The sequence below is a fragment of the Macrotis lagotis genome, chromosome 3 (genome assembly GCF_037893015.1).
Source record: "Macrotis lagotis isolate mMagLag1 chromosome 3, bilby.v1.9.chrom.fasta, whole genome shotgun sequence".
NCBI classification, from domain to species: domain Eukaryota; kingdom Metazoa; phylum Chordata; class Mammalia; order Peramelemorphia; family Peramelidae; genus Macrotis; species Macrotis lagotis.
Window position 1 is genome coordinate 186078840 of NC_133660.1, and position 27232 is coordinate 186106071.

Below are 27232 nucleotides of genomic sequence, written 5' to 3' on the forward strand. Positions count from 1 at the left end.
CTACTATGTGCCAAGCACTCTGTTAATTACTAGGGTACAAAGACAAAAGATGAAGTAATGATCGAAAAATACCCCTCTTTACTCCTAAGTGTTTCTTCATTGTCAAAGTAACTAAGGGCTTAAGAAATTATTTTACTGATTTAAATTAAAATCTCATTTTTTCTTTAATCATTTAAGTAATTCAGTCTTGCCAGGTATGATTTGAAATGAATCTGTGATGCTCCAATCTTCACAAAAGTTGTCTTGAAAAAAATATCAGGAAGTGATTTATCCCAAAATTCTTCAGTATCTTATAATTAGACTTAAATATTCATTGACATGTCAATTACATACAGAGGTCTGTAGCATGCTTTTTTATCAGCAATATCTTGATGATATTTGTATTTCTATAAGTACATGTGAAATCTGTCTACATAAACTTCAAAGTATTTTTCTCTGACTTGTGCAAAATATTACTCACACCAAGTATGCAAAAAAAGAATTAAAGAGTATTTTAAAAATAAATTCTATAAAAATTCAAATCACAATTAACCAAAACTCTAATGAAATAGATTCTGAGTGATGGAACTAAGATGAAGGAGTAAAGGCAGGAACTCACTTGAGCTCTCCCCCAAAACCATCCCAAATACTTTTAAATAAAGGCTCTAAACAAGTTTTAGAGTGACATAACTCACACACATATACACAAAAAAATGGATATAACATTTTCCCAGCTTGAGACAACTTGGAAGATCTAAGCTTTTCAAGGACAATTTGGAAGGTCAGAAGGAAAGGTTTACTGCACCAAGATGACAGTGGAATACAGTTGTATACATAACTTAGTAGCATAGCCCATACCCTAGCAGACCAGGAGCAGGAATCACAAGTCAGAGCTTTGAGCTCAGATAGTAAGGGAATAAGAAGGCTATTACAGGTATCTCTTTGCTATGACTTAACCTAGGATTTAGTTACTTTGTCCATATTCAGATCTTGGTCACAGTCTTGGGTCACAGTCCCAAGAAAATGAGCAGAAGCACAACAGAACTTATTGCCACAGTGAAGCAAGACCTCTCCTCAAAATTCCAGGCCAGAAAGGAATGATTGGGCCAGAGCACAGGCCAAGAGAGTGGTACAAATCACTCATTAGATCATATGACCTTGGAAGAATTGAAAATTTTCAGATCTCTAGAATTATCTCTGCAAACAACTGCAAAAATCCCCCAAAGCTTGTAACAATGCACCCTCCACCATAGAAGCAGAACCCTGTATTAACAAAATGTTAAATTGAAGATATATTCTAAGGGAATGAGCAAACAAAAGAAGAAAAAACATCTGATTGCAGACTGTTGCTATGGTAATAAGGAAAATCAAAATGCACACTCAGCAGAAGATAGCAAAGTCAAAACTTCTACATCTAAAGCCTCCAGGAAAATAACAAATTGGTCTCAGGTCATGGAAGAGCTCAAAAAAGATTTTTGAAAATCAAATAAGGGAGGCAAAGAAAAAATTGGGAAGAGAAATGAGAGCATTTGTGGGAAAATCATGAAAACTGAGTCAGCAGCTTAGAGTAGGAAACACAAGAAAAAAAATGCTGAAGAAAATTACATCTTAAAAACCAGGCTGGACAAAGTGGAAAAAAGTGGTCTGAAAAAACAATGTGGAAAAGAACACTTTAAAAAACAGAATTGGCAAAATTGAAAAGGAGATACAAAACCTTACTGAAAGAAATAATTCTTTAAAATATATAATTTACCAGAACAAAGCTGGTGACTTTGTGAAAAATAAAGAAGAAATAAAAAAAAGAAGACAATATGAAATACCTCTGTGGAAAAACAACTAATGTGTAAAAAAGATCCAGGAAAGATAATTATTTAAATTATTGTATTATCCAAAAGCCATGATTAAAAAAGAACTTAGACATCATATTTCAAGAAATTATCAAGGGACACTGCCCTGGTTATATAGAAGCACTCCTGGAAGAGATCCTAAAATGGCAACTGCCAAGAATACAATAGCAAATTTCAAATCTTCTAGGTCAAGGAGAAACTACTGTAACCAACCAGAAAGAAATAATTCATTTATCATGGAGCCAGCAAAACACAAGATTTAGTTGCATCTACATTAAAGAATGGAAGGACTTGAAATAAGATATGCCAGAAAGCAAAATAACTTGGATTACAACCAAGAATTTACTACCCAGAAAAGCTGAATATACTCTTTCTGGGGAAAATATGAACATTCGGTGAAATAGGGAAATTTCAAAGTTTCCTGATGATAAAACAGAGCTGAATAGAAAATTTGATCTTCAAATGCAAAATTCAAGTGAAGCATAACAACGGTAAACAGGAACAACAAATCATAAACAACTTAATGATGTTTAACTTGCTTATTATTCTGCATGGGAAGATGATATTGATAATTCATATGAACATTCTCATTTATTAGGGCAATTAGTGGGAGAATATATAGACAAGGGACAGGTGAGATGAAGGTACAATGTATTAAAAGAATGATGATAAGGAGTGAGAGAAGAATGAACTGGTAGAAAGGGAAAGTGGGAGGTAAAAATGGCTTATTTGACATAAAAGAAGTAAGAAAAGTCTTTTGCAGTGCTGTAGGGAGGAGTTGAGGGTGGGAGTAAATGAGTCTTAGTCTCACTGAAATTAGCTCAGGGAAGGGGGCAGAATTAGGTAGTACAGTGGATAGAGCAGTGGCCCTGGAGTCAGGAGGGTCTTAGTTCAAATCCGGCCTCTGTCATTTAAAAATTACCTAACTGTGTGACCTTGAGCAAGTCACTTAACCCCACTGCCTTGCTAAAAAAAAGAAAAGAAATTGACTCAGAGAGGGAATAACATAAGTGCTCAATTGAGTATAGAAATTTATCTTCCACAGAGGAAAGTAAGAGGGGAATGGGATGGGAGAATGGCTGATGGGGAGATGGTAGAAGGGAAGGAAGTTTGTGGAAGGAAGCAGTCAGATACAAAACACTTTTCTGGAGGGGGAGGGTGAAAAGAGAAAAAGAATATGTTAAATTGGGGTGGAGTGAATGGGATGGAGGGAAATAGAGTTAGCAATAGTAACTATGGGAAAATATTGAAATAAGTTTCTCTGATAAAGACCTCATTTCTCAAACATAGAGAAGAGAGTCAAATTTATAAAAATTTAGAACCATTCCCCAAATGACAAATAATAAAATGATATGAAGAGTTTTCTGATGAGGTTATTAATGTTATCTATGACCATTTTAAAAAAGTGTCCTAATTCACTAAGATTGGAGAAATGCAAATTACAACAATTCTGAGGTACAACCTTATACCTTTTGGACTGGCTGATAGGACACAAAGAGAAAATGACAAATGCTGGAGAGGATGTAGGGAAAATGAAACAATGCAAAGTTGAAGAGCTGTTAAATGATTTAACCGTTCTGTAGAGAAATTTGAAACTATGCTCAAAGGTTTATAATACCAGGCTTAGCCTTTGGCCTTAGCAAAGTTATTTCCATGTCTATATTCTAGAAGAAATGAAAAACAGGAAGGAAAAGGACCTATGTGTATAAGGATATTTATAGCAGCTCTTTTCTAGTGGTGAGGAATTGGAAATTGATGGAATTCCCATCATTTGGGGTATGGATAAACAAACTGTGATATGTGATTATTATGAAATATAATTCAGATATAAGAAATGATAAGTAGGACACTTCCAATATAACCAGGAAAGACACTTTGCAATGGGAAATATGAAAGTTGCAACAATACTGCAGAATTATAAACTGGAATTGACTCACTTTTTCTCAGCAACACTGTGACTCAAGACAATTCTGAAGGATTTATGATAAAGAATATTATCCCTCCTCAAAGACAGAGTTGATGGGGTCTAAATATTGATTGAAGCCTAAATCAAATCACTTGCTTTCTCAATGAGGGAGAGTGGGGTGAGAAGAAGGATTAAGAAATGAATGTTAAAACTTGTGTATATGTGTAAGTAGTGGAAAAATAAAATAAAAGTATAAGAAGAAAAAATGAAAGATTCTGGATGTATGTTTTATTTTATAATTGTTGTTTTTCTTTTTTTAATATAACTACTGTTCTGTAGCAGTTCATGACCCCCAATGGAATCTGTTATTGTTTCAGATCAGCACAATGAAGGAAAACAAAAGAGCACACTTTAGTTGTGCTTTATTAATACATTAGAAGATAAGATATTTGAGTACTGCCTTTAGATCAGAGGACATGCATGTAATAACTATGTTATCCTACTTAGTTGAATTAATCCCTGTGTGCCCCACATTCCTCATCTGTGAAGTGAGTAGGTTGGAATATATGATCTTTCAATAGAGTGAATTTTGGAGTCAAGAAGTCTATATTTCAAGTTTGTCTGTGTTGTTGTATTGACTCTGAGCAAATAACTTTCTTCACTCAGTTCTCAAAGAATGGATGTCCCAGGGCTAGTGTGCCTGTGTATTAGTAGCTTTCCTCATTGGAATCTCCCTGTAAAAATATAAGCCTAGTAAGTATGTGTGCTTATGTGCCTACATTTTCGTGTGTGTGTGTATATATATATATGCATTTATACATAAATGTGTAGATATACATGTACTTATCTTTATATATATGCACCATATATTTATATTCATTTATATTATCATATAATATTTTATTTTATATGTATCTTTAATATTTAGCACAGTATCTGGTGCCCAATGAGTTTCCAATATTTCCTCAATCATTTGCTCTAATTTTTGTTCTGTGCTACCATAATTCTTATTAGGTTAAAGTTGATTTTCTGAAAGCCTTTTTTCCCCATGTATTATGGAACTATATATATATATATATATATATATATATATATATATATATACACATAAATATTATGTACACATATGTGTATATATGCATATATAATACATATGTACACACATGTGTGTTTCTGTGCTCATTTAAATCTTTCTATTTATTTATGTCTGTCTATCATCATCATTTGTCTTTCTTAATTCACAGACACACAGGCATGCATGTGTATTTGTATTTGTGTAATACACACATAGATACCTCTTTTTCATGCATATGTGATTAATTTTCACTTCTGCACCCTGCCCCCAGGCCTGCAACTCTCTGTTGATCTTTCTAGCCTTCAATGAACACCGCGATACAGAAGCCCCCCTCTTCTTGGAGGATTGCTCAAAAAACATTTTCAATCAGGAATATCATTCTGCCCCTTTAACCCCTTCCTCTGATTGTTCAAGTTGGGAATTTACACATTAAGAAAACTACCCAAGCTAGTCAACCTCATTGCTTCATTCCTCTCTAGACTTTCTGACTCTGGACTTCTTTGTCCACCATTTATTTAGACCCCACCAAAGTTCTACCTCTCTCTTCCTTTCTATTCCCATTTACTTTGCTTTTCAATTCTTTTTGTATATTGTATTACTCAGAATAAGAACTCCTCAGTTGGCAGGTACCAATTTTTTTGGCTTGTATTTGTATTTCCAGCACTTGGTAAGTTTCTAGTTCATGAAAAGGGCTTAATAAGTACTTTTTAATTAGATCTGACATGATTCTTCATGTAGATTAATGATCTCTAATTTTATTACATCATTTATATGATAGGAGCCATATCTTAACCCATTCCCCCATGAAAGTTTGACCCATTTTCCCTTAAAAGATGCTAAGAATAAGAATACTCTTCAATTTGATTCATTTCCAATCAGACTGCTCTATCACAGCCCAGAAAGGAGATCAGGTTACCTCTAAAATTTTACTTTCTTTGTAATAATCCTTTATCTGTTTACCTCTCCTTACTGGGAAGGTCTTCCCATAATTTTGTTTAATGAAGGATCCTGGCCAATCATATTTTAATTTCACTCTGGATTGCCCTCCTCTGGAGTTTTCTACCATGATTTCTGCCCTTTTCCATTACATCTGTCTTTCAGGCTTTGTTTCCATTAATGTGTTGTTTTCATCCTTAGGATACAAGTTCTTCAAAGGACTTGATTCCTTTTTGTTGTGTTTTCATTCCTAGCCCTTACCATAATGCTCAGCACATAGTAAGTTCTTTATAAATGTTTGTTTACTGGCTGACTGAGGCTCATGTGGTTGACATAACTTCTTTATTTTCTTACTCCAAAACAATCATGAGAAGTTCGAGGAACATTCTGTGATATCTGCTTGCTAGGATATGATGGGCAATTCAGGAAAGGTAGCATACTTCAGCAAAGGTTACACACCACAACCATATCTCCTCAATATGTCTTTTGTTATATTATTGATGCATTGTTGTTGAATATTATTCAACTTCTGCATTAGTGGCTAAGAAAATCTAATTGTTAACTGTAGAATGATAAAAAGATATCTTATTTGGTGCTAATATTGAACCTAAACTACCAGTGTACTGAACTGAGCCAGGTACAACCCAAAACAATTGACATGGCAAGAAAGGTGAGATGGAAAGTTATTTAAAGCACTCCTACCTGGCTTCTAATATTTAATTTTATTGCAATTGGCACACTTATTTATATTCCCTATGCCATGAATTTATCTGGACTCCTTGACAAGAATTAATGATTATCCTTTAAAGTACTTCTTAGGATAGGTTTCTGAAAAAAATCACAACAAAAATTCATGAAGAAAAATTGAAGTTATACTCTCAAATGTCAACAAAAGATGAGCAAAAGAAATAAAAAAGATTGCCTTCAGCACATTTGCTAAACAATTCTAAAATTTCAGTAATCTTCTTGGGTTTATTTTTCTCTTAATATTGGCATCACTCAAGCTGTAAGTTCTTCCACCCATGATGCACTTGCCTCCTCCCTGCCTCCAGGTGCTGTACCACCATTTCTCTCATAAGGGTTTAAATCTGCCACCTCAAAGTTCACTATGGATGATGATATTTCTGCTCTCTTTGTTGACAAGGGCTCTGGCATGTGCAAAGCTGGCTTTACAGGAGACAATGCCCCTTGAACCATCTTCCTTTCCATTGTTGCCTGCCCAAGACATCAGAGTGTGATGGTGTTCTTTTTCGGACTCCGAAGTAACCCATGGAAATGAAACTGTCACATGGGATGACATGGAGAAGATCTGCATCACAATTTCTACAATGAGCTCCTTGTGGCCCCTGATAAGCACCCTATGCTGCTCACAGAAGCTTCCCTGAACTACAAAGCCAACAGAGAAAAGATGACAGATTATATTTGAGTCCTTCAACACCCCAGCTATGTACATTGTTATCTAGGCTGTGCTGTCCCTGTATGCCTCTAGTTTTACCACTGATATTGTGATGGACTCTGGTGATGGTGTATCCACACTGTGCCCACCTATGAAGGTTATGCCCTTCCTTATGACATCTTCTGTCTGAATCTGGCTGAACATGATCTGACAGACTACCTCATTAGATTTGGATGGAGAGAGGGTACAGTTTCACTATCACAGCTGAGGGAGAAATTGTGCATGACATCAAGGAGAAGCTGTGCTATATTGTCCTAGACTTCAAGCAGGAAATAGCCACTGCTGCCTCCAGCTTCTATCTGGAAAACAGCTGTGAGCTCCCTGATGGGCAGGCTATCACCATTGTCTACCAGAGGTTCCAATGTCCAAAAGCTATCTTCCAACCTTCTTTCTTAGGTATGGAGATGTTTGCCACCCAACATACTTAGATTGCTCATTTTTAAATCTTGAGTGAGACTACCTTCAACTCCACCATGAAATGTGATGTTGGCATCCATAAGGATCTGGATACCAATACTGTATTGTCTGGTGGTAAAAGGCATTACTTACAAGATGCAGAAGGAGATTGCAGTCCTAGCCTCCAGTAAAATAAAAATCAAGATCATTGCTGCACCTGAGCACAAGTACTCTGGACTGGAGTTTCCATCCTGGCATCTATTTCCACCTTCCAGCAGATATGGATCAAGAAGCAGGAGTTTGATGAGTCTGGGCCTTCCATTGTCCACTGAAAATGAAAAAGGACTGTTTGTGTTTGTTTTTGGCTAGGTTTGTTTTATCAAAATGGTGTGATAATGGTCCAAAAAAGGAATGACATTGTCATGATTTTCTTTCTTTTCTCTTTTTTCTTTTTTTTGACACCTCATTCAAGATTTAAAAACTGGAACAGTGAAAGTGATGAGATGAGCAGTCTAAGTATGTTGGGTGGCAAACATCTCCAAAGTTCTACAGTACATCTTCAGGACACTGATTATACATTTTTTACATCATTCCAAATAATTATATTCTGCATTGTTACAGAGTTACTTGCCTCTATGAAAGCTATCTTACTCTGCAAATTAGAGCAAAAGAATTACTTAACAAAACAGAAGGGGGGAAGGGGGAAAAGTACTAGTATTGCTTTTCAGGTAAATTAATGTAATGCTTTAAAAACTACTTTTTGTATCTTCCACCTTAATACGTGCTCCTTTTTTTAATTGTCAACCATAATGGATGGCCCCCCTAAAATCCCTTCCTGTGTCCAGAATAGATGCTAATGAAGACTTTTTGTAGTGTCCCCAGGAGTTTAATAAGACTGGTGCCAGTACTTGCCAGTACTGACTTTAAGACCAGTTGAAATAAAAGTGCATATGTTACAGAAAAAAAAAAATTGGTGTCACTTTGCAATGATTAAAATTTTTCATATCTAATTTAAAATAAAATAATAGTTCTCCACCTGTAATTACAATTTTGAAGAATTTCATTTGAATATTTTAGCTTATGGAATAAAACAAGCATTCCCATAATATAGTACAACAAAAAATATGATGACACATGAAACTGCAAATATACTATGCACAAATTCTTATTCCTTTCAATTTTGCAACAAAATTATCAAGTAAACTTATTTTTTTCCTTCCCTTCTCCCATTCCCCACCCTAGAGATAACCTCCATTATACATAAATACCATTATATATTATACATAAACATATATTGTAAATTTTTTCATTTATCAGTGCTTTCTCTAGATGCAGATAGTGTTTTTTTATATGTCCTCTATAGTTAATTTGGGTGCTTATTATAGTCATAAAAACCTTATTCACTCAAAGATTTTCATAAAACAATTTTGCTATTACAGTATATAATGTTTTCTTGGTTCTAATCATTTCATTCTTCATTATTTCAAACAATTTTTTTCACTTAGTTTCTAAAATCATTGGGCTCATTTCTGATAATCCATCACACTCATGTAACACAACTTGTTCAGTCATTCACTAATTTCCTTCAATTTTTGGATCTTTGTCACCACAGAGATACTAAAATATTTTAGAATATATATATATATATGTACATATATATATATATATATTATATGGAGAGAGAGAGAGAGAGAGAGAGAGATCCTTCTCTTTTTTTTCCTCTAATTATCTTTATAGACCAAATTATTATATTATTGGGTCAAAGACTTTAGCTTGCTTAATACCTCTTTAGGGATAATTCTAGACTGTACTCCAAAATGACTGAAACAGTTCACAATTCCACTGACAATGAATTAGTGCTCCTGTTATTCTACATCCCCTCAAACATGTGTCACTTACTTCTTATACCATTTTAGTAAATTTGGTAGGTGGAAAATGATAAAGTTGTTTAATTTGCACATCTCTAATCGGTAATAATTTAGAATGCTTTTTTCATTTGATTATAATTTTTTTCTTCATCAAAAGACTACCTGTTCATATCCTTTGACTATTTATCAAATGAAGAATGAGTCATATTCTTATAGATTTTCAAAATTTTTTTCTAGATGAGATCTTCATCTAATAAACTGATTATAGAATTTTTTTTCTAAATTTTCTGCTTTCTTTCTGATCTTGGCTACATTTATTTGTACAAAAACTTCTTTTTAGTTTAATGTAAACCAAATTATTCATTTTATTTATTTCTTATTTGCTCATAAATTGTTTACTCATGATCTAGCTTGATAAGTAATATGTTCATATTTTTTTAATTTTCTACAACTCATTCTACATCATAGGCAAATATTATTTTAAAATTAGTTGAGCTTTTTAAAGTAGAACTTCCCATAGGAAATTAATGATGATACTTGTTTTTAATGCAAAGGCATATGAAACTATCAAGTATACCACTAGATTTCTTTTATAATAAAGAGGAAGTTTATTTTGATCCCCTTATAGGCAAACCAAGCAGCTTCTAGTCTTGCATCCAGTGTTAGCTCAGGAGTCCCCTATAAATCTCTTTCTAACCATTTGCCAGATCTGCTCTGTCTCAAATAAGTCATAGATGACTCTGAGATGTTTTAAAGGAGGAACCATAAAACCATGGCCTGAACTAAAGATCATACTTTGACAGAAGTGGTTAATTATTCTCATTAACTCATTACTTGTCTTCTAAGTTCTCTAAAGTTAAAATTTGTTTCTTAGAAGCAGTCTCCTACAGAGAATCATCTTAATAAAATCTTCCCATCTCCCAGGCAACCAAATGACTTTCAAAGCCTGAAAGGATTCCTTCAATGATATTCATCATTTCATTCCAAACCAACTCTATCTGTAAAATTAAACTGTATATATCTTTATGTCTTTCATTTCTCCAGTTCTTATGTTTCTCTAATTTATTATACAGTTTTAGGAGAACTTGAATGATAAAAAATCTTTCCTTTTTTTCAGGAGAGTAACTGAAGCTATTTAAAATAAATATTTATTTATAAATTACAATATTCTTTGTGCTCTAGCATATGCAATCCTCAAATGTTTTTTCATGTCTCTATAAAGGAGAAAAAAGATACGATGATAAATAAAATTAAGTATACATTTTTGAAAAGACTCAAATAAGAATAGAGATCTTGAGACATATGATTCTCTTAGACTGTTAGGTATTGTTCCTTTCTTTCTGTATTTGTAGGTCTCCTTGTTCTCATCTTCTAAGTTGTGAGACATGAGAAACAATGCATAAAGGACAACTAACTCCACTTATTCTTAATCTCCTCCATTAAATTTTGTAATAGCAAATTTTCTCTTCCCTGAATTTGTTTCTCTGCAACATATCAAACCAACCTGAAACAATAATATTTTGAACTCAAATGAGGAAATGCAAGGCTAATACAAGGACCTGTGAATCCAAAGTGAGGTCTGAAAGTAGAAAGTCTTTCATGTTTGCCATTTTCTTGTTGTTGCTGTTCATTTCATTTAAACCTCTAGCAAAATAATAATGTATTTAATTACTTCATTTTAAATTAAAGAAGCATCTACAAATTTGCCTATTTTGATTTGAAAATTCTCTGTTCTCATTGAATGATATTTACACAAATGCTTTACCTTCTCTCTTTTGTAAAGTATTAAACAAAATCTTATCAGTTGAGAAGCAGGATCAACTATGAAATTTGCATATAGATGTGTATTTAAATATGTCCATGCATATTTGTTGTATATATGCATCTCAATTTATATACTTTGCATATACAGACAGATAATGCACACTTTATATGCCAATGAACTACTTTCATATGCACATATCACAGCATTGCCTCTTCCAAAAAAAAGATATTTTTTCATTTATCTGTGCTTATACATATATATATATCCAATTTTATAATACTATATATGTGTATACATGGTTTTATATGTGTAATATAAATGGTCACATATAATTCATATATATTATTTTAAAGGACTAAACTTCACATGCACATATTAGTATTCATAAATCTATTGCATATATATATACATATATATATATATATAGTGTGTGTGTGTGTGTGTGTGTATAAAGGTGTTCAATTACACATAAATGTGTAAAGTGCCATACAAACTTCTTTTAATTAGAGGCAAAGATGTTATATGTGCTCCATCAAATTGAAGACTAAAATATAATGTATAAAATGTGTGTGTGTGTGTGTGTGTGTGTGTGTGTGTGTGTGTGTGTGTATTTGTCTTTGGCTGCAGTCTATCTCCAATTAAATTGTTTTCCCTTCTTGCCCCACAGTGTACCTAGAGAGAATGGTAAGAATGGTAGCTTCTAGAAGACATATGTTTAAAGGAATATTGAAGACAAAAACTGAATAACTGAATTGAGGCTTATATTTAGCTATTAAATGCTAAGTAATAAAGGAAAGCTAAAAGTCTTGAATCATTTGAGTGATTCTTTCAAGCATCTTGAAAGAAGTCATTGGGAAACAAGACACTTGACAAAAAGAGTGTTTACTTGGCTTTTTCTGTAAGGATTTGTAAGATAACCTAAGAATATATAATATTTTAATCACATTCTTGGACATGTACTGTAATCAGTTACATGAGAGAAAAGAGATTTATGTAAAAGCCTCAAGTAAAGTGACACTCTGCAAAAATATTCCACATAATTTACTCAGTTCTTCTCTTCATATACAGCAGCTTCTACTGGAACTGAGTCTTACTACTTCTTTGGGCAACTAGGTAGGGTAAGAGAGAGAAAGAGTGTTTGGTCAGGACTAGAAATAGGAATACTCCTCTTTCTGAGTTCAAATATGGCTTTAGACACTAGATACATTTTCTCCCTTGGTATGTAAACTCCTAGAGGGCAGGTTTATCATTTAATAAATATCCCTAATGTCTAACAATGAATTGTATGCATATAATGCTTAATGCATGTGGAATTTATTTAAATGATAGTGACACTTTCCTGTTTGAGTTTCAACAGTGGGTAAACTGATGGAGTGCCAAAGTATTTGATCACTGGGTATCTTCTGAAGGACATCTGTAATCTCAGTGGGATCATATGATTGATGATTGCCTTCTGTCTCTTATTGCCATCCTGTCTCTCTTCAAAATGACTTACATAATACTATCAGACTAATCGTCCAAGATTAGACATCTGGTTATATCACTTCTCTACTGAAATACTCATTGTTTCTTTATAGATTACCAATTAAAGTTAGCATCTCTTTACTTGATATTCAAGGCTATATAATCTTGTACCAGCCTAGCTTTTCAGCTTTATTTCATATTAAGAAAATATCTGTGCCAAACTGAACTTTCTACTCAACTTATGGTTCCATATTTCTTTCTTTGATTATAGAACTTATATCACAAATATTTTGCTTTCTTTGCCTGTTAAAACCAGAAAACAAAAGAAAAACACAAGAAATGGGAAATATTTTTGGAAGTTCTAAAAGAAACTCTTTTCACTCTTAGTGCCAGTGAAGTCTAAAATAATAATAATAATAACAGTAAAAATAATCATTTGTCTAGTATATTAATATTTCAAATGTCCTAAACCTATTATTTCAATTTATCTTCACAACAACCATAGGAGTGGGTGATTTTATTATTCTCGTTGGGTATAAGAGTAAACTAAGGCATAAAAAGAGTTTCTAGTTTCTTGTCATTTAACTACTAAATATCTGAGATTAGATTTGAAAGCAGGTTTTCCTATCTTCAAGTTTATGCACTGTATCACTCAACTACCTTATTTGAATTCTAACATGAATTTTATAAAAGAACAATAAATTTATGGAAATCTGAGGAACTAAAACAACTTTATATAAAAGATATATGTTTTAGAGATGATAGACTTTGAGGATGATTCTCAGGATATTTAAAAATAATGAAGATATCACATACTCGCAGCAAGAAGAGGATTCATTGACATCATTATTCTTAACAAAAGCGAAATATCACTAACTATAGACCCATCTACTTCTCCAAACTCAAAAACATATTTTTTAAATTAATTTGATTCATAAAAATAGCAAAAAATGTTCTTTTTTCTATCCTTCATTGAAAAACATCCATATAAATATTATATATATATATATAATATATATGTGTGTGTGTATACATATATATATATATATATATATATAATAAGCAAAACAATGTTCTGTACTGACCACTTGCAAAAATATGCTTCATTGTGTGCCTTGAGACCATCACATTCTTTTTTTAAAGGTTTTTTGCAAGGCAAATGAGGTTAAGTGGCTTGCCCAAGGCCACACAGCTAGGGTATTATTAAGTGTCTGAGGCCAGATTTGAACTTAGGCACTCTTGACTCCAGGGCCAGTGCTCTATCCACTATGCAACCTAGCCACCCCTAGAGACCATCACATTCTTATCAAGAGCTATAACATCATTCTTCTTGTGTAATCATGAGTGATCATCTCATTTAGCATAAAAAAGTCTTTCAAAGTTTGTCTATACTATGTTATTACTGTATAAATCATTTTTAGAATCTGCAGTTAATATATTTACTGCAATAGTTAAAATGAATCTAACCAAATTTCTCTGAATTTTTTCTCTCCATTCTTTCAGTAAAAGAGTATTGTGTTGCATTCATATACCATGTTTTATTCAGCCACTTGTCAATGAAGCAACAATTCTCTTCTTTTACAAAAAAAAAAGACATAATTTTGTGTGCACATGGGTCTTTTCACACTCTTATTAGCTCTTTGTGGGTATAGACTTATTATTGCTGAGGGAGAGTATGCACTGTTTGGGTTGATATTCAGTTGTCTCCAAAAGACCACTCCTGCAAGGAGCAGAATTGACTTGGAATATGTTAACCCCTTGAAGGTCTCTCTGTAGTCTTTTTAATTTTCATTAGCACACTAACAGAGAATCATCCTGATACCTTAAACTTAGCTTATATCAAATGCATCATCTATTTTTCATCACACTCTATGCCAGGGACTCTGAATATTCAGTGATATGATCATACTCTCAGTGACTCAGATTTGAAATTTCTGATGTATTAGTCTCCTCCTTATCTCTCATGTACCACAAATGATCATAACTAACTGGCTAATAACTAGCCTCCATACATTCTCCATACATAATCTATCTTTAACACAGCTTCCAAGATAATCTCCGTATCAAACATTTCTATTCACACCATTGCTTAGCCTACAAACTTTAATGACTCCCTGTATTTTAGAGGATAGGGATCAGCATCAAATAGAAATTAGAGGACTAACTTAGCCTGGAGGATTCCTTGGGTCTGTATTTGACTTGATTGTAAAATATGATTACTGACATTTTATTGTATTTTTATTTTATTTTGTTAACTATTTCCCAATTGATCTAGATCCTAATTTTAAAGGTCTTGCTACACTCAAAAAGCTGATATACAGTAAAGATTCAAAACACCCAGTTGATGATTGCATTTGGTCCTAAAAATCTTCAGTGTGACTGATCCTGATTAAAATGTAATTAAGTGATATTTAAGTGATAAAACAAATTAAAATAACAATTAAACCATTTATAATTTTAATAAAGATTTTTCTTCATTTTTCCAATTATATATTATGAAAGTTTTCAACATTCATCCACTAGTATATCTATAACACATTTTCCTACCACCCTCCCTTCCCACCCTCCCATCTATCTCCTCAGTAGCAAACAATCTGGAAAAAGTTTTGCATATATATTTTTGTCTAACATGTTTACATATTAGTCATTTTGTTTATGAGGAATTAGGTTTAAGGGAAATTAAAGAAAATCATGGAATAAGAAGAAAAAACAAGAGAAAATTTTACAAATTGAACGTAGTATCCATATAGATTCTGTGCTTTTTTTGGTTTGTTTATTTTTTTCCTCTGGATGTGGATGATGTTTTCCAAAGCTGGTCTCCCATAGTTTTCCTAGCCTGAACTGCTGAGAAGAGCTATATCCATCAAGGTTAATCAACACAATGTTGTTAATGTGTACAATATTATCGTGAATCAGCAGCAGTTTGTTCAATTCTTTCCATGGTCACCTAAAGTCTGGTTATTCATGGTCTCCTATATAACAATAGTATTCCAAAACATTCATATACAATAACTTGTTCAACTATTCTCCAGTTGATGGATATTGCCTCAATTTCCACTTCTTTGCCACTACCAAAAAGGGCTGCTTTGAATATTTTGGAACATGAGGGACTTCTCCCAGTGTTTGTTATTTCTTTTGGATATAGGCCTTGCATTACTATTGCTGGGTGAAAGGGTATGATTAAATTTATCAATCTTTCAGTATAGTTCCATATTGCTTTCCAGAATGGTTGGATAAGTTCACAAATCCATCAATAATGTATCAATGTCTCAATATCTCCAACACTAAACATTTTCTCTTTCATTTATCTTAGTCAATTTGATAGGTGAGAGATGGTCTTTTATTTGTTTTAAACAGCATTTCTCAAAGTAGTAATTATTTTGGAACTTTTTTCTCAGATACTTATATATAACTTTGTTTCCTTTGAAAATTGCCGGTTCATATTCTTTGACCATTTATCAATTGGGGAATGATTTTTTTTATTTTCTATTTTTTATTTCAATTAAATATTTTATTTGTTTTGTTTGTTTTTAATTATCTTATTTTTTCCAATTATATACAATAATAGTTTCTACCAATCATGTTTTTGCACGATTTTCAATTTTACAATTCAGTTTTACAATACAATTTTCTCCCTTCCCTTACTCCCCTCTCCCCTACCCCCAACAAAAAGCAGTTCAATAGTCTTTACATTTGTTTCCATGATATTCATGTATCAAAATTGAGTGTGTTGAGAGGAAAAAACACGTCCTTACAAAAGAAAGAAAATATTAGAGATAGCAAAATAATGTAATGAATGCATAAGAGAATTTTTTTTTTATGAATTGAAGTTGGAGGCGGAGCCAAGATGTCCACAAGAAAGAATCTAGTCTTAGTCACTCTCTGATAAAACTCATAAGTTAAGGACTCTAACTAAACTTTCGAGAGACAGAACCCAAAAAGGGATGCAGAGAGACAGTTCTCCTACTCAAGGTAACCTGGAAAATAGCAGGAAGGCTCTGCTCCCCTGGGTCGGAGGGGCGGCACCAGAGGGGTGGCCCACCAGAAGGAAAGAACTTCAACCTCTGAGAGACAGCCCCAGGGTGCTGGGAGACCCAGCTCACAGCAGTGGGGGAGTCTCCTGAGCTACAGCACGGGGAATACTGGGCACAAAGTGGGGAAACAATGGGGACCTCTCCCAGAGCGAGCACATGGAGCCCAGCCCCCAGGGCACACAGCAAGCAGCATGGTCTTTCCACAGCCCAGATGGAGGAACAGAAGCAGGCAGAGCCAGTAAGCAGGAGCCCCCAGGGCATGAGCCCACTGAGCAGAGAGAGGGGAGTAAAGAGAAAGACACTGCAGAGCTCTGTCCTCTGCCCCTGGAACAGGACACTGGGGCTCTGACCACATTCAGATACTGATCACAGTCTAGGCCCCCACACAGAGCAGCAGTGGCCCCCTCCACTTCAGGCCCATGGCAGACGCATATGGTTATTCACAGACCAGGAGGGAGGACAGAGCCTCACACACTGAGACCCTTGTGGGAGTGTCCCAAAAGCTCAGGAAGCACCCCAAAAAAAAGGCTTAGGCTGGGAAAATGAGCAAGCACAGAAAAAAGAAGAACACCATTGAGAAATATATTATCGATGATCCCAAGAAGGATGAATATACTCAGTCTGAAGATGAGGAAACACAAGCTCCTGCATCTAAAGACTCCCAGAAAAACAGAAACTGGGATCAGGCTATAACAGAAGTCAAAAAAGACTTTGAAAATTAAATGAGGGAGTTAGAGGAGAAACTGGGAAAAGAAATGAAAGAGATGCAGGAAAAACATGAAAATGAAGTTAGCAGTTTAATCAAGGAAATCCAAAAAAAGGCTGAAGCAAATAGCAGGCTAAAAACCAGCTTAGGTCAAATGGATAAAACAGTTCAAAAAGTTATTGAGGAGAAGAATGCTTTAAAAAGCAAAATTAGCCAGATGGAAAAAGAGATAAGAAAACTCTCTGAGGAGAACAAATCCTTCAGACAAAGAATAGAATTCAGGGAGATCGATGAATTTACCAGAAATCAGGAATCAATACTTCAAAACCAAAAAATGAAAAATTAGAAGAAAATGTGAAATATCTCATTGATAAAACAACTGATATGGAAAACAAATTAAGGAAAGATAATTTTAAAATTATTGGAATACCTTAAAGTCATGATCAGGAAAAGAGCCTTGACATCATTTTTAAAGAATTACTACAGGAAAATTGCCTTGATATTCTAGAAGCAGAGGGCAAAATAGAAATGGAGAGAATCCACCGATCTCCCTGAGAAAGAGATCCCAAAAAAAACAACCCCTAGGAATATTATAGCCAAGTTCCAGAACTCACAAGTCAAAGAGAAAATATTACAAGCAGCCAGAAGGACACAGTTCAAATATCATGGAGCTGCAGTCAGAATCACACAGGATTTAGCAACAACTACATTGGAAGCTCATAGGGCTTGGAATATAATATACCAGAAGGCAAAAGAGCTTAGAATGCAGCCAAGAATGAACTACCCAGCAAGGCTGAATGTCCTCTTCCAGGGGAAAAAGATGGACTTTCAGTGAACCAGGGGAATTTCAATTGTTCCTTTTGGAATGGCCAGAGCTGACCAGATCTTCAGATACAGGACTCAGGTGAAGCATGGAGATTGGAGGAGAAGGGGAAAATATGAGGGACTTAATGATGATGAACTGCACGTATTCCTGCATAGAAAAATGATGCTGATAATACTCATATGAACCTTCTCAGCTAATAGAGTAGGTAGAGGGAGCTTTTATAGTTGAAGCACAGGAGATAGCTGAATTCAAAGATAAAATATAGTGTAAAAATGGAGTCAATAGAACAAAAGGGAAATATAATGGGAGAAAGAAAAAGGAGAGGGGGAATAGGCCAAGATATTTCATATAAGATTTTTCTTTATTACAATGAGCTATTGCAATGATATGGAAGGGGAGAGGCAAGGGGGAATGAGGGAACCTTTGCTCTCAACAGAGGTAGCTAGGAGAGGAAACAGCATATATACTCAATGGGGTATAGACGTCTGGAGTAAGAAGGAGGAGGGAGAGTGGTCAGATATAACACATTTTTTTAACTTCTTGCAAGGGGCTGGGATTGGAAGGCCTGTCTAGGACCATAGGGCCAGGTGGATCCTGGACCTAAGGGGTGGTGTGGGGGCTCAGGGCCTCTTGACCCCAGGACCAGGGATCTGTATGCTGAGCCAGTCAGTTACCCTACAGCAGAGTCAGAGTAAAAGGAGAGAGAAAATATAGTACATGGTAGTGGAGAAATAAGAAAGGAGGGAGTTGCGATCAGCAATGGCAACATTGGAAACATATAGAAGTAACTTTTACCATGGACTTACCATAAAGAATGTGATCCACCCATGACAAAGTTGTTGGTGTTGGAACAAAGACTGAAGCACATTTTTTATTATTATTATTTGGGGGAGGGTGCAGGGCAAATGGGGCTGGGTGGCCTGCCTGGGGGCACATAGCAGGGTGGTCTTTGGGTGTCTGAAGCCGGATTTGGACCCAGGTGCTCCTGGCTCAAGAGCCAATGCTCTGTCTGCCACCCAGTCACCCCTACTATTATTACTATTTTATTTTATTTTGATTCTTTTTTTTTTCTTTTTGGTTTTTGTAGGGCAGTGGGGATCAGGTGGCTTGCATGTCACATGCCTGGGTGATTGCTGAGTCTACGGGGCTGGATGTGGGCTTGGGTGCTCATAGCTCCAGGTCTGGTGCTTCATCCATTGCACCACCTGGCCATACCTGCAATTATTACTATTTTGTTTTATTTAAAATTTTTTTCTCTCCCCTTTACTTTATCGCTTAAACAATTCTATATTCATAGGGGGAAGGGGGTATTTCGTTTACTCTTAAACAATAATATTTTATTAATGTAAAAAAATTGTACAAAATGAGAATAAAAAAATAAAATTTAAAAAGAAAAAAAGAATTGAAGTTAATAATCTTTGGTCTTTGTTTAAATTCCACATTGCTTTCTCTGGATATAGATGGCATTCTCCCCCACATTTCCCCTGAAATTGTGCCTGATTATTGGAGTGAGCAAGTCCCACAAGCTTGATCATCACCCCATATTGTTGTTAGAGTGTACAGTGTTCCTCTGGGTCTGTTCATCTCACTCAAAATCAATTGTTTCCAGGCTTCTCTGAAATCCCATCCCTCCTGATTTCTAACAAAATAATAGTGTTCCATCACATACATATACTACAATTTGCTCAGCAATTCCCCAATTGATGGAAATGCCCTCAATTTCTATTTCTTTGCCTCTCCAAAAGAGCTACTATAAATATTTTGGTACATGTGGAGTTTTTCATGATCTGTTCAGGATACTCAATAGTTTTATTGCTGGATCAATGAAAATGCACATTTTTATTGCCCTTTCAGCATAATTCCAAATTGCTCTAGAAAAAGATTGGTTTAGTTCACAGCTGCACAGCCCCACAAACAATGCTTGTGTCCCAAATTTCCCACATTCCCTCCAACATTAGCCATTATCCTTTCTGGTCATATTGACAAATCTGAAAGGTGCGAGGTGGCACCTCAGAGATGTTTTAATTTGCATTTCTCTAATCAGGAATGGTTTAGAGCAATTTTTCATATCACTATAGTAACTTTGATTTCCTCATCTGAAAATTACCTTTGCTTATCTTTGGATCATTTATCAATTGGGGAAGGGCTTGTGTTTTTTTTTAATAAACTTAACTCAGTTCTCTATATATTTTAGAACTGAATCCTTTGTCAGAAACACTAGTTATAATATTTTTCCTCAATTTACTACATTTATTTTGGTCTTTGTGCAAAAACTTTTTTTAATTTAAAGGCAAAAACTTTTTTAATTTAAAGTATTCAAAATTTCATTTGTTATTTATAATGTTCTCTATCCCTTCCTTGGTCATAAATTACTCCCCTTTCCACAGATCTAATAGACAAACTACTCCTTGTTCTCCTATTTTGCCTATAATGTTGTATTTAATGTCTAAATCCTGCACCCATTTTGATCTTATCTTGGTATAGGGTATGAGATGTTGGTTGAATCCAAATTTCTGCCATACTGTTTTCCAGTTTTCAACAACAATTTTAAATGAAGAGTTAAGTTTTATCCCTGAAGCAGCATTGTTTAAGTTTCTCAAAAAGCAGGTTGCTATAATCATTTCTTGCTGCCTCTTTTGCATCTTATCTACTTAACTGATCCACCATTCTATTTCTTAGTCAGTACTGATCCACCCATTTCTTAGCCAGTACCAGACAGTATTGATGACTGATGTTTTATAACATAATTTTAGATCTGGTATGGCTAAGCAGCCTTCTTTTGCATTTTGTTCATTAAATCCCTTGATATTGTTCATATTTTGTTTCTCCATGTGAATTAAGTTACAAATTTTTCTAGCTCATAAAGTAACTTTTTGGAGATTTGATTGGTATGACACTAAATGAGTAGTTCAATTCGTGTAGAACAATTGTTTTCATTATTTTAGCTATCTACACCTGAGCAACTGATATTTGTCCATTTATTTAAATCTGACTTTATTTATGTGAAGTGTTTTATAGAGATTATGAGTCTGCCTTGGCTGGTAGATTCCCAAGTATTTTATGTTGTCTGATGCTATTTTATTTTTTTAAATTTTTTAATTTATTATCATTCATGTGCACATGTATATTATTAAATTTAAAAATTTCCTTTCACCCTTCCTTCCCATGCTCCTCCCCTCAGTGGCAAATAGTCAGGTTAGCATTGTACAGACATATTTTGTTGAACTTGTTTACAGAATAGAAAATTTTAGTATGAGGAATTAGGATTAAGGGAAAGGGCTATGTAGGAGATAATTTTTATAATGTATTCATCCATCAGATTCTTAAGTGGGGTTTTTGAGTGTGTGTATCATTTGTTAGGTTTGTTTTACTTCCTCTGGATGGGGATAATATAGCCAATCTAATACAATTGTCCTAGCTTTCTGGACAGGTGAGATGTGGACATTATTTTCTTGGTTGTACTCCATTCACTCAGCATCATATACCCTAAGTCATTCCATGCTTCACCAGCATACAACAATTATGGTTTCTTAAAGAGCATTAGTATACATGTACCATAACATTTTTAGCCAATACCCAATTGATGATGATCCCCTGAAATTCCAATTCTTCACCAATACAAAAAGAGCTGCTATGAATATTTTGGAACATGTAGGACTTTTCCCTTTTTTTAATAATGTCTTCTGGATGTAGACCTAGAATTGGAATTTTTGGGTCAAAGGTTATGAACAGTTATATCTCTATTTGTGCATAATTAAATATTGCTCTCCAGAAAGGTTGGATCTATTCACAACTCCATCAGCAATGAATCAATGTCCCAATCATCCCACAAATTCTCCAACATTGATCATTTTCCCTTTTTCTCATTTTAGCCATATAATAGGTATAATATGATATATTTATTTTAATTTGTTGCTTTAATTTGCATTTTTCTAATCAATAATTATTTAGAGCATCTTTTCATATGCTTATATATGTATATATTATATATAATATAGCTATTATTTCTTCATTTGAGAACTGTTTGTTATAACTTTTGACCATTTATGAATTGAGGAATGACATGTGACCTTATAAATTAGATGCAGTTCTCTATATATTTTAGAAATGAGAACTTTATTTGAAGTCTTAGTTGTGGATTGCTTCCCAACTTTCTGTTTTTCCTTCTAATTTTGGCAGCATTGATTTTATTAGTGCAAAATCTTTTTTAATTTAATAGTCAAAATCATTTATTTTGTAGTTTTTTTGTGTCCTCTAATTCTTATTTGGTCATAAATTTCTCCTGTTTCAGTATATCTCACAGATAGATTATTTCTTGGTCTTTTAATTCATCAATGGTAATGCTCTTTATGTTCAAATCCTGTACCCATTTTGATCTTATTTTGGTATAGGGTATGAGATGTGGATCTATGTCTTGTTTTTGCTATACTATTTTACTGTTTTCCCAAAAATATTTGCGAAATAATTCATTCTTATCCCAGAAGGTGATGTCTTTGGGTTTGTCAGATTATAGATTGTTGTAGTCATTCTTTTTGTTGAATACTTCTTTTGAACCTATCCTAAACACTGATCCATTACTCTATTTCTAACCACGCAGTTTTGATGACTGCTACTTTATAGAAGAGTTTTTGATGTGGTCAAGCTAGCCTACCTTCCTTTACACATATTTTGGTCAGTTCTTTTGCTATTCTTGCCCTTTTGTTGTTCCAGATGAATTTTGTTACTATTTTTTCTAGGTGCTAAAGTAGTTATTTGGCAGTTTGATTGGTATGGCATGGAATAAGTAATTTAATTTGGTAGGAATTGTCATTTTTAAATTTTATTAGCTCTGCCTAACCATGAACATTTGACATTTTTCCAATTTATTTACATATTTCCAATTTATTTTCAGAATTTCAATTTGATCTTTAATTGTGAATCTTTAATTTGCTCTTTTTTCTATACTTTTTAGTTGCATACCAAATTAATTTTTCTCCTCTTTCTCTATTTTTTCATGTAGGCATTGCGAGATATAAAGTTTCCTCTCAAACCTGCTTTTGTCTGAATCCCATAAATGTACGTAGGATGTCTAAGTATTATTATTTTCTTGATATAATTATGGATTATTTCAATTATTTGCTGTTTGATCCATCTATTATTTAACATATAATTATTTAATTTCCAATTAGGTGTTGCTTTATCTTTCCATGGTCTTTTATTACATTTTATTGAATCATGGTCTGAGAAGTGTGTATTTATTATTTCTGCCTTTCTGCATTTGACTAGAAGGATTTTGTGCACCACTACATGGTCAATTTTGGTGCCATGTACTGCTGAGAAAAAAGTTATATTTTTTCTATTCCCATTAAGTTTTTTCCAGAGCTCTATCATATCTAAATTTTCTAAGATTTTTCTTCACTTTTTTAACTTCCTTCTTGTTTATTTTGTTGTTAGATTTCTCTAATTCTGAGAGAGGGTAAATTGAGGTCTCCCATTATTAAATTTTGCTGTCTATTTCTCCTTGTAATGCACTCAGCTTTTCCTCTAGGAATTTGGATGCTATACCACTAGCTACCTACATGTTTAGTGATGATGTAAACAACATAGTGTAGAATTCTGGTTTTTAATCCATTCTATTATCCATTTCCCTTTTATGGACCAGTTTATCCCATTCACATTTATGGTTAAGATTACTAACTCTGAATTTCCCTCCATGCTATTTTTCTTAATTTATATTTTTCTCTTTCATTTTCTCTTATTCTTCTTCACCAAAGTTTTATTATCTTTCCCCTTTGACTTTTCTTTTAAAAATTTAACTTTAAGTTAATGTTCACTTCTATATTTACCTTCCCTTTTACCAGTCCTTTCTTCCCTTGTCTTTCCCTTTCCTTGTCCCCCACTTCCCTATAGATTAGGGTTGAGTTTTGAATCCAGGGGGGGGTGTATGTTTTTACCCTCTCGGGGTTAAATCTAATTAATAGAATTTACTCAGCAGTCAAATTCTCCCTTCTTTCTCTCTAAAAATTATACATTTTTTGCCTTTTCCTTTGATGCTATTTATTGTTCTACTATTATTAATCAGGTATCTCAATCACAGTTTATTTGCTTGCTTGATAAGCTCATGCTGTTATCAAGTTATCTTCTCAGATTGTTTGATTCTTTTAATATTGATTCAAATTGCATCAAATTATAATTGTAACTTTTTTTTTACCTTATCCTCTTTTCAAGTGTCTTTCAAGAACACATTGTCTTCCTCATAAGCCATAATATTAACCAAAACCATATCATTTCTTAAATGATTTGTGTTCTTCCATCAGGTTTATTTTCTCTCACACATTACCAGGTCTATTTTCTCTCTCACATTACCCTCTCCTCTCCCCCATAGAGGGTCAAGGTACTTAACCCCTTGTTAAATGAAGCAAGGCCTATTCTGTCTCCCACTTTACAACCCCTCCCCAAAAAGTTGTCTATGCAGTTAGTCCAGGTCTTCCCTTTGCAGAGGTGTTTTCTTCCTTTATGTCCAGGTTTTGCCTATGCAGTGGCTTGTTTTTTCCCCAGTCCTTTCTTTTATCCTGGTATTCACAGGATTCAGACTTTGTCTGCAGTTGGGACCCTTCCTGTTGACATGCTATCTAGCTGCTAGGGCCTTCGCTATTGTCAATATGTTGGGAACTGGATTGCATTGTAGCTAAAAGCCTCCTGGACTTTACTTCACCATTTTCCCCTAAAGACACATACTCTCACTGAAGATCCTCCATGATGACTACATTTGAAAACTTCTTTGAATCTTCTCTTTTTCTTGGTGGGATATGCAGTGTGAATGTCAGAATACAGGCTTCATTTATCTTTCATATGGAAAAGCTCCAGGATCATGTTAGCTTCATGCTGCCATCATAACTCATTCCCAAACATCCTGTTTGATGTATTTTATTTTGTTTTATTTTTTTATCTTATTTTATTTTATTTTGGTTTTGGTTTTTTTGTTTGTTTGTTTTTTTGGTTTTTTTGCAAGGCAATCCAGTTAAATGGCTTGGCCAAGGGCACACAGCTAGGTAAGTATTAAATGTCTGAGGCCACATTTGAACTCAGTTACTCCTGACTCCAGGGCTGGTGCCACCTAGCTGCCCCATGTCTGATGTATTTTAAATAGGATTTCTTTTCCTAACTCGTGCTGCTGTTTATTGTTGATAATATATAGAAATACTGGGTTTATTCTATGTGGATTTATTTTATATCCTGCAACTCTCCTAAAGGTGCTAATTGTTTCCAAAAGGTTTTTTAGATGATTTTTTCAGGTTTCTATAGGTATGCCATCATATCATCTGCTAAGAATGAGAATTTTATTTCTTCCTTCTGAATTCTAATTCCCTCAATTTCTTTTTCTTCTCTTCATGCTGAAGCTAACATTTCTAGTATGATGGAATACAGTGGTGATAACAGGCATCCATGTTTCCCCTCTGATCTTACTGGGAATGCTTCTAGCTTATCCCCATTGTATATAACGTTTGTTGATGGTTTCAGATAGATACTGCTTATTATTTAGAGGAACAATCCTTTTATTCCTCCACTTTCTAGAATTTGTAGGAAGCTATATTTTGTCAAAGACTTCTTCCGGATCTATTGATATAATCATATGATTTCTGCTAGTTTTGTTATTGATATAGTCAATTATACTAACAGTTTTCCTAATATTGAACTAACCTTGCTTTCCTGGAATAAATTGTGCTTGGTTATTGTGTATTATAGTGACATTTAGCTGCATTCTCTTTGCTAATATTTTATTTAAATTTTTACATCCATATTTTTGGGGGAAATTGGTCTATAATTTTCTTTCTCTCTTTTGACTCTTCCTGGCTTAGGTATCAGCAACCTATTGGTGTCATAGAAGAAATTAGGCAGAGTTATAACTTCACCTGTTTTTCAAAGTATTTATATAGAATTGGAACCAATTTTTCCTTTAATGTTAGATAGAATTCACTAGTGAATCCATCTGACCCTGGAGATTTTTTCTTAGGGAGTTCATTGATTCCTTGTTGAATTTCTTTTTCTGAGATAGGGTTATTTGGGTATTTACTTTCCTCTTCATTTAATCTGGGCAACATTTTTTAAATATTTATATTTATATTTAAATATTTATCCATTTCCCCTACTTTATCAAATTTTTTTGGCATACAGTTGGGCAAAATAATTCCAAATTATTTAAATTTCCTTTTCATTGGTGGTAAGCTCACCTTTTTCAGATTTGATACAAGTAATTTGGTTTTCTTCTTTCATTTTTTAATCAAATTAACCAAATGCTTATTTTATTGTTTTTTTCATAAAAACAACTTGGATTTATTCATTAATTCAATAGTTTTCTTGCTATCAATTTTATGAATTTCTCCTTTAATTATTAAAATCTCTTTTTTATATTTACATTTTTATTTATTTATACATTACTAAAATAGTCTTGTTATAAGAGTAAATATAATCCGCTTTCCCCCCCACAAAAAAATTCACGGGAAATAAAGTGAAAGAAAGAGGAAAAAAATATGCTTCAGTGTGTGTTCCTGATACCATCAGCTCTGTCTCTGTGGTGGATCGAATTCTTTATCCTAAGTCCATCAGAGAAGTTACAGCAATATTTTTCCACAGTTGATGTTGCTGATTGTAATTCCCTCTATTCATTTCTCCCCACTACCCATTATTATATTTTCTCTCTCCTTTTCACAAAAGTGTGCTGTGGGACAGCTGAGTGGATAGTGGACCGAGTACCTGTCCCAGGGCCAAGAGACACCAAGACTACATCCCAGAGACTCAGTACCCACCCAGTCCTGTGGTTCCAGACAGGCCATCTACTCCCACCACCTTGCAAAAAAGAAAAAAAGAAAATGTATAATTTTTGACTAATGTTTCCCATGATCTACCCCCTCTTCTATCCCCTGCATCTCACTCTCCCTTCCCACTGTTCCCCTTTCTATGCCCTTTTCACTCATTGACTCTATTTTACAATATT